The sequence below is a fragment of the Orycteropus afer genome, unplaced genomic scaffold (assembly GCF_000298275.1).
Source record: "Orycteropus afer afer isolate SDZICR_OR568_19922 unplaced genomic scaffold, OryAfe1.0 scaffold00093, whole genome shotgun sequence".
NCBI classification, from domain to species: Eukaryota; Metazoa; Chordata; class Mammalia; order Tubulidentata; family Orycteropodidae; genus Orycteropus; species Orycteropus afer.
In genome coordinates, this window is record NW_006921680.1 from 4,918,948 (window position 1) to 4,927,263 (window position 8,316).

The following is an 8,316-nucleotide window of genomic DNA, read 5'->3' on the forward strand; positions in this document are numbered from 1 at the left end:
TTGGACTCAGAAGAGGACTTAGAAAGAGGGATATCATTGCTGATATCAGCTGGATCTTAACTGAAAGCAGAGAGGACCAGAAAGATGTTTAACTGTGTTTTATTGACTATGCAAAAACATTCCTCATGTGCTTATGAGGAACCTATACATAGACCAAGAGGCAGTCATTTGAATAGAACAAGGAGATACTGTGTGGTTTAGAACCAGGAAATGTATGTCTCAGGGTTGAGACAAACTTATTGATCTGTATGCTAAGCAAATAATCCAAGACATTGGAATCTATGAAGAAGATCACAACATCAGGATTGGAGGAAGACTGTGACATGCAGATGACACAACCTGGTTGCTGAAGGTGAAGAGAACTTGAACCACTTACTGATGAAGATCAAAGATTAAAGCTTTTAGTGTGGATTACACCTCAACATAAAGAAAATAAAAATTCAAATAACTGGACCAGTAAGCAAATTACGATAGAAGAAGAAGATTGATGTTTCAAGGGTTTCATTTTACTTGAATTCACAATCAACACCCATGGAAGCAGCAGTCAAGAAATCAAACAATGTACTGCATTGGGCAATTCTGCTGCAAAAGACCTCTTCAAAATGTTAAAAAGCGGAGACATCACTTTGGGGAGGACCCTTGCTATAATATTTTCAATCACCTAATATGGATGCAAATCTCGACAATGAATAAGGAAGACAGAAGAAGAATTGATGCCATTGAATGTGGTGTTGGTGAAATATATTGAAAATACCATGGACTGTCAGAAGAAAAAAAAATCTATCTTGGATAAGTACACAGAATGACTCTTAGAAGTGAGGATGGCAAGACTTCATTCCACACAATTTGGACATGTTATCAAGAGTGACCTGTTCCTGGAGAAGGATATCATGCTTGGTGTGTTAGGCTGGGTTCTCTAGAGAAGTAAAACCGGTAAAGTTTATATATACATATAGAGAAAGAATTTTATCTTAGAAAAATGGCTCACACACTTATAGAAGCTGGCAAGTCCCAAGTTCTTAGATCAAACGTAAAGCTGAAGGCTCTACCTGACTCACACTCCTGCTGGGGCTGACGAGCTGAAGGTTGGCAGGTAGTATGCCAGCTATTGACTCTAGTGAATGACGAATCCAAAATCTCCAGGCCGAATGGTGGATTGTTCGCTCATGGACAGTTGTAGGCAGCACTATAGAATCTCAATCTACAGAAGAGTGTCTCTTTTCCCAGGATGCCCATAAGTATATTGGAAGTAGGCCATACCCCTAGGGAAACTCCCTTTCAATGGACTGGCTGCTCAAAACATATACATCCAATCCCATCATGGGAATAACCCATATTGTGACTGCTTAAACCACACAGAATTGTGGTCCAGCCAAGTTGACACACAGCCCCAACTGTCAAAGTCCACCTCTTGTCAACTTGGCAGTTATACACATCTTCTTAACCATATATAATCTCTAAATAAGGACAATTATAAAGTCATATTTGCACCTAACATGATACACTAACATGCGTAAAACCAAAACATGTGAACTTTGTTTACATTTCACAGTTCGTAACAGAAGGAAACAAAAAATACTTGATGCACATATACAATGAAGAAATATAAGAATCACAGTCCTCATTTCTGCAACTGGTCATGTGGTCATAGCTGATACTCAGAACTACCTTCTTCCACCATCCATTCCGTATTTCCCTTGCCCTCAGCAAGCACCTCAGCTGGTCATGGTTCTTTGCCTGGTAGGGTGATCCAAACCTACATTCCTGAAGGGTCTGGGCCATTAGTAGTCATATCAGAATTGGGTTGCTGTAATTTTCCATTGACTTTAATCACAGGACATGGTAGTACTAAGGCACATCCTAAAGAATCTCCTGTATTCCAGGCATATTCTTCTTTGTCTCCATTATGTAATGTCAATCCAGTTTCCCCTTGGTAATCAGAATCTACCACACCAGATAGTACAGTAATGCCATTCTTTGTCAGTTGATCCAGAGGCATAAGGAAGCCAAAATGGCTGGGTGGCATTCTTAACTTCCAGTTCAGTGCAATCCATATTGTTCTTCCAGGTGGGAGTGTTCTTCCCTTTGGGACTCAGGTCTCCAGACCTGCAGAGCATAAGGTAGCAGGAACAGGAAGCAAAACATTTTTGAGTGGATCACTAGGGGTGATAATGAGTGGTACCGTTCCTGTTTCCACCCCTTGGTTCCTGGACCTGTGAATCCTGGCTATTGGAGAAACAGAACCATATGTTGGATGCTGGTTTAGAGCATATACAGCCTCCTGAAGAACATTGCCCCAACCCTTCAAGGTACTGTGACCTAGTTGGTGCTGTAATTGTGTTTTCAGTAGGCCATTCCATTGTTCTATCAAGCCAGCTGCTTCAGGATGATGAGGAATATGGTAAGATCAGTGAACGCTGTGAGCATAGGCCCATTGCTGCACTTCATTTACTGTGAAATTAGTCCCTTGATCAGAGGCAACGCTGTGTGGAATACTATGACAGTGGGTAAGGCATTCTGTAACTCCATGGATGGTAGTTTTGGCAGAACCATTGTGTGAAAGGAAGGCAAATACATATCCAGAATAAGTATTAATTCCAGTAAGAACAAAATACTGTCCTTTCCATGATGGAAGTGGTCCAATGTAATCAACTTGTCACCAGGTTGCTGGTTGATTACCCCAAGGAATGGTTCCATGCAAAGTGAACAGCCAGATGCATGGCCTGAAGTTCTGCCCATTGGGAGGATTTTCCCTCACCACTGTCCTTCAAGGAAGTCCCAGAAAGGGGCTGCAATGTTGCTGCTGTCCACTTTGAGTGGTGCCCGCATATCGTGCAGAACCATCTGTAAACCAGGCACAAGTTTTCTCTTCCTCAGTCAACTGATCATAAGAAACTCCCCATGAGGCCATAAGTGCAGAATGGGAGAGAGAAGGTAATGAGGTAATGTGACTGGAGTGGAGACCATAGGCATTTGGGCCACTTCCTCATACAACTTACTTGTGCCTTCAGGTCCTACTCAAGCCCAATCTCTGATATACCATTTCCATTAAATGATGGAGTGCTTCTGTGCATGTCCAACTTTATGAATCTGTGGGTCAGACAATGCCCAGTTCATGATGGGAAGCTTAAGCCTCATGGTGACTTGGTGGCCCATGGTCAGGCATTCAGTCTCTACTATAGCCCAGTAACAAGCCAAAAGCTGTTTCTCAAAAGGAGAGTAGTTATCTGCAGAGGATGGCAGGGCTTTGCTCCAAAATCCCAAGGGTCTTCTTTGTGATTCGCCAATAGGTACCTGCCAAAGACTCCAAACAACATCTCTATCTGCTACAGGCACTTCAAGCACCGTTGGGATTAGCTGGATCATATGGCCCAAGTGGTAGAGCACCTTGTATGGCAACCTGAACCTGTTGCAGAGCCTTCTGTTGTTCACTCAAAACTAGCAGCTTTCCAAGTCACTTGATAAATAGGCCCCAGCAACACACCCAAATGAGGGATATGTTGCCTCCCACATCCAAAAAGGCCAACCAGACATTGTGCTTCCTTTTTACTTGTGGGGAAAGCCAGGTACAATAACTTATTCTTCACTTTAGTAGGAATATCTCAACATGCCCCACACCATTTAACCCCTAGAAATTTCACTGAGGTGAAAGGTGCCTGAATTTTTCTTGGGTTAATTTCCCAACCTCTGGCACACAGATGTCTCATCAGTAAGTCTGGAGTCATCGATACTTCTTTCTTACTAGGTCAAATCAGCATAATGTCATTGATATGATGGACCAGTGTGATGTCTTTTGGAAGGGAAAAGTGATCAAGATCCCTACAGGCTAAATTATGACATAGTGGTGGGGAGTTGATATACCTCTGAGGAAGCACTGTGAAAGTATATTATTGGCCTTGCCAGCTGAAGGCAAACTGCTTCTGATGGTCCTTTGAAATTGGTATTGAGGAAAAGGCATTGGCCAGAACAATAGCTGTATAGCATGTACCAGGAGATGTACTAATTTGGTCAAGCAATGAAACCATATCAGGAACAGCATCTGCAGTTGAAGTCACTATCTAATTAAGTTTATGATAATCTATTGTCATTTTCTAGGATCCATGTGTTTTTTGCATAGGCCAAATAGGAGAATTAAATGGAGATGTGGTGGGCATCACCAGCATTGCATCCTTCAAGTCCTTGATGGTGGCAGTAATCTCTGCAACCCCTCCAGGGATGCAATATTGCTTTTGATTTACTATTTTTGTAGGTAGAGGCAGTTCTAATGGCTTCCACCTGGCTTTTCCTACCATAATAGCCCTTACTCCACATGTCAGGGACCCAATGTGGGAATTCTGCCAATTGCTCAGTATATTCATTCCAATTACACATTCTGGAACTAGGGAAATCACTACAGGATGGGTTTGGCACCCACTGGACCCACTGTGAGACATACCTGAGCTAAGACTCCATAAATTACTTGACGTCCATATACTCTCACTCTGACTGGTAGGCTGCAATGATGCTTTGGGTGTCCTGGAATTAGTGTCAGTTCAGAGCCAGTGTTCAGTAATCCCTCAAAAGTCTTATTATTGCCTTTTCCCCAATGAACAGTCATTCTTGTAAAAGGCCTCAGATCCCTTTGGGGAAGGCAGAGAGAAAGATTAGTATTATAAATTTTTGGCAATGTAGTGGGGTCCTTCCTTAAAGGGACCTGACCTCCCCTTCATTCAAGGAATTGTGGGTCTGTAAACTGACTCAAGTCCGGTAATTGATTGAGAGGTCGTGACTTTGTATTCTGGTGATTCAATCTAGACTGCTGTTCTTGTGACCTAGAATTCATCTGTCTGTATGGATCAAGTAAATATTTAGTAGGTTTGCCATGTATTTCACTCCTAGGAACACCATGCCATAATTACACATGAGTCAGAGAATTCTGATTACTATTTTTACTCTGCTGTCCATTATGGTAACCACAGCCACCTTGTCTTTGTCAATTAACTGCTGCCACTTGGCCTCTACTACTATGGGGTCCAATGAGCCCCATCATAGTTAAGTGTCTCAGTTCAATTAGGGCAGTTCCCACTGTCAAATCCGACTTACATAAAATAGCAATCACAGCAGTCTTCAAGGATGCTGGGGCTCCCTTCACAAATTTGTTCCTCACCATACTGGTGAAAGGTGTGTCCTCTGGACTCTCCATTTCTGGCTCTAGGGGTCTAATCTAGTAAATCCATTCTAACATGCCAATTTCCCTAAGCCTCTGAATATCTTCTTCTACATCATACCAAGGCAGGTCTGGTACTTCAACTTGACTTAAGATAAGATATGTATCCATGCTCTAGTAAGCCAACCAAATACACAGTTAGATCTTTTCCTAACCTCTCAAACTGAAACATTAAATGAAGAATCCATACTTAGTGGGCCTAAGTCAATAAACTCAGACTGATCCAATGTTACATTCCTTGCACCATTATACCACACCCTCAGTAGCCATTCCTATAGATATTCTCCAGGTTTCTGTCTGTGCATGTTAGCAAAATCAAGTTGGTCTTTTCAGGTGTAGCACACCACCTTCTCAGTCAAACTTTGTATTCCACCTTTTGGGGCTCGCTTGGACATAAGTTTAGTTATAGGTCTAGAAGCAAAAATGGGTGGTTGGGGAAGTTCCTGAGAACACTCAGCAATGTCTTCCATGGCATCTACCTCAGGCAATGACCCAGAAGGAACAGTTGGGTTAATCTCAATAGACTGAGGTGGAAGGGATAATGGTTTTACCGTAATCTATTCAGATGGGAGGGATTCAACAGAATTTACAGGTTCTATATCTTGATCTTTCTGACTATCTGCCCATATGTCCCCATTTCAGGTTTCAGGATCCCATTTTTTCCCAATAAACGCCCTCATTTTAACTTCAGATACCATTCTGGGTTGGCTATTTAATTGGTGTTGTAATTCAGCCACCCTTACAATAGGACTCTGGGTTTGGTTTTAGGCAATATCAGCTCTATTACTAGAAGAAATAAGCCTTTCTTTCAAAGCAGAACTGGAAACATGGAGGTCTTTTATGTGGCACTTGAGCTGTGACTCAGCAGTCCTGAACTCATCTTTCTCTTTCACCAGTTTGTCTAGCATAAGTAAGACCAAACAACTAGCTTCCTTATACTCCTCATGCTGACAAAATTACAGAAAAGTATAAAATAGGCAATCACCCAAAGCCTCACTTCTCAAAAGTACTTGATCTATTGGTGGTACTATTTTGCATATTAATGTTGCCACCTCATGCCACAGATTAGCAGGGCCCTCTTTACCAATGGAGGCAGAGTCACCAGTGCCTTTACAATTAATCCAATTGTAGAACCAAAACAGAATTGGTGAGAACAAATTTAGGAAGCCCATCCTTATGATTTTGTCTCTCTAGAACCAGTCCCAGTATGAAAAGTGTTAGGCTGGGTTCTCTAGAAAAACTAAACCAGTAAAGCTTATATATACATATAGAGAAAGAGAATTTTATCTTAGGAAAATTGCTCACACACTTATCAAACCTGGCAAGTCCCAAGTTCTTAGATCAAATGTCAAGCTGGAGGCTTTTCTTGATTCATGCAGCTGCAGAGGCTGAGGAGCTCAAGGTTGGCAGGCAGTATACTGGCTGTTGACTCCAACGAATGATGAATCCCAGATCTCTAGGCCGAATGGTGGACTGTCCACTCACAGACAGTTGTAGGCAGCACAACATGATCCCAATACATAGAAGAATGTCCCTTTTCCCAGAATGTCCATAAATATATTGGAAGCAGGCCACACCCCTAGCGAAACTCCCTTCCAACAGATTGGCTGCTCAAAACGTATACATCCAATCCCATCATGGGAATAACCCATATCACAACTGTTAAACCACACAGAATTGTGGTCCAGCCAGGTTGACACACAGCTCCAACTATCACACTTGGTGAAGTAGAGGGTCAGTGAAAAAGAGAAAGACCCTCAATGAAATCCATTTACATAGTGGCTGCAACGATGAACTAAAACACAGCAAGTATTTTAAGATGGTGCAGGACCTGGCTGGGTTTATTTCTGTAAAGCATGGGGTCCCAATGACTTGGAGCAGACTCGATGGTACTAGAAACAACACTTGGCCTTACAGGAAAAAAAAGGAGTCATGGAACTTAAGATTTTATATTCCACTAAATCAACATCTAACCATCAGCTTACAAACATTTTATGTAGTTGTATTTTATTTCATTTTACTTTTAAACTTTTTTTTCTAATTTATATTAGGAAAATGTGGTGACATAGTGCTTAAGGCATTTGACTGCTAACCAGAGGGCTGGTGGTTCAAATCCACCAGCCACTCCTAGGAAGGAAGATTGGGCAATCTACTTCTGTAGTGATACTGCCTAAGTAACCCAAGTAGGGGTCACTATGAGTTGGATGCCACTTGATGGAAGAGAGTTTGATTTTTGGAATTTATATTCTCTTTTTAAATATTGTATATATATTTAAACTTCTTCCAGATTCTTAAACACAGAAAACATGTAGCTATTTTCTTGCAAAAATATAGTATTTTACAGTGAAGCCCATTCCTATACTATCTCATTTTACAAGTGAGACAATGGGTATCAGAAATACCCAATGCCCTGGCCAAGTCATGGCTGACCTAAAGAAGAATTAAATTCTCTTAATACAAGATACTGCCTGTAGAAAATCTTCTCCCTGGAATGAAGAGAACTATAATTTACTCCTTCTCTTATATTATGCCATTTAATCCATCCAATAAACCTGTGAAGTGAGTGAGGCACATATTATTATACATATCTGATAAAGGAAGGAGAAGGAACCCAGGCATGCCCAAAGCAGCAGGCTGGGAGAACCAGAAAAAGGAGAGGAATAAGCCAGGGGACTGGGACAGACGAGGCATGAGCCGCAGGGATACAGGTGAAGAGAGGGATCCCAGGCCATGCTCCAAAGTGGCAGGGCAAGAGAACGGGAGAGAGGAGAGAAATAGGCTCGGAGACCAGGACAGAGCAAGGAGTCAGCTTCAGGGACCCAAGTAATGGTGGTAGGAGAGGTTTCCAACAGGGAGACAAACTTGTCTGTCGGTTAGTGCTACCTTGGTGACGTGTTGATGTGAAACTTGAGGCTGAGCCATTGGTGTTTCAAACCCAGCAGGGTGCACATGGTGAGCAGGTATTAGCCCAGCTTACAGACTGAGATAGACTAGGAAGAAGGAAGAGGCTGTCCACTTCTCAAAGAATTGGCCAGGGAAAACCTTATGAATAGCAAAGAAACATTCTCTGATACATTACCGCACAACTTTATGAATAGTTCGGATAGGTT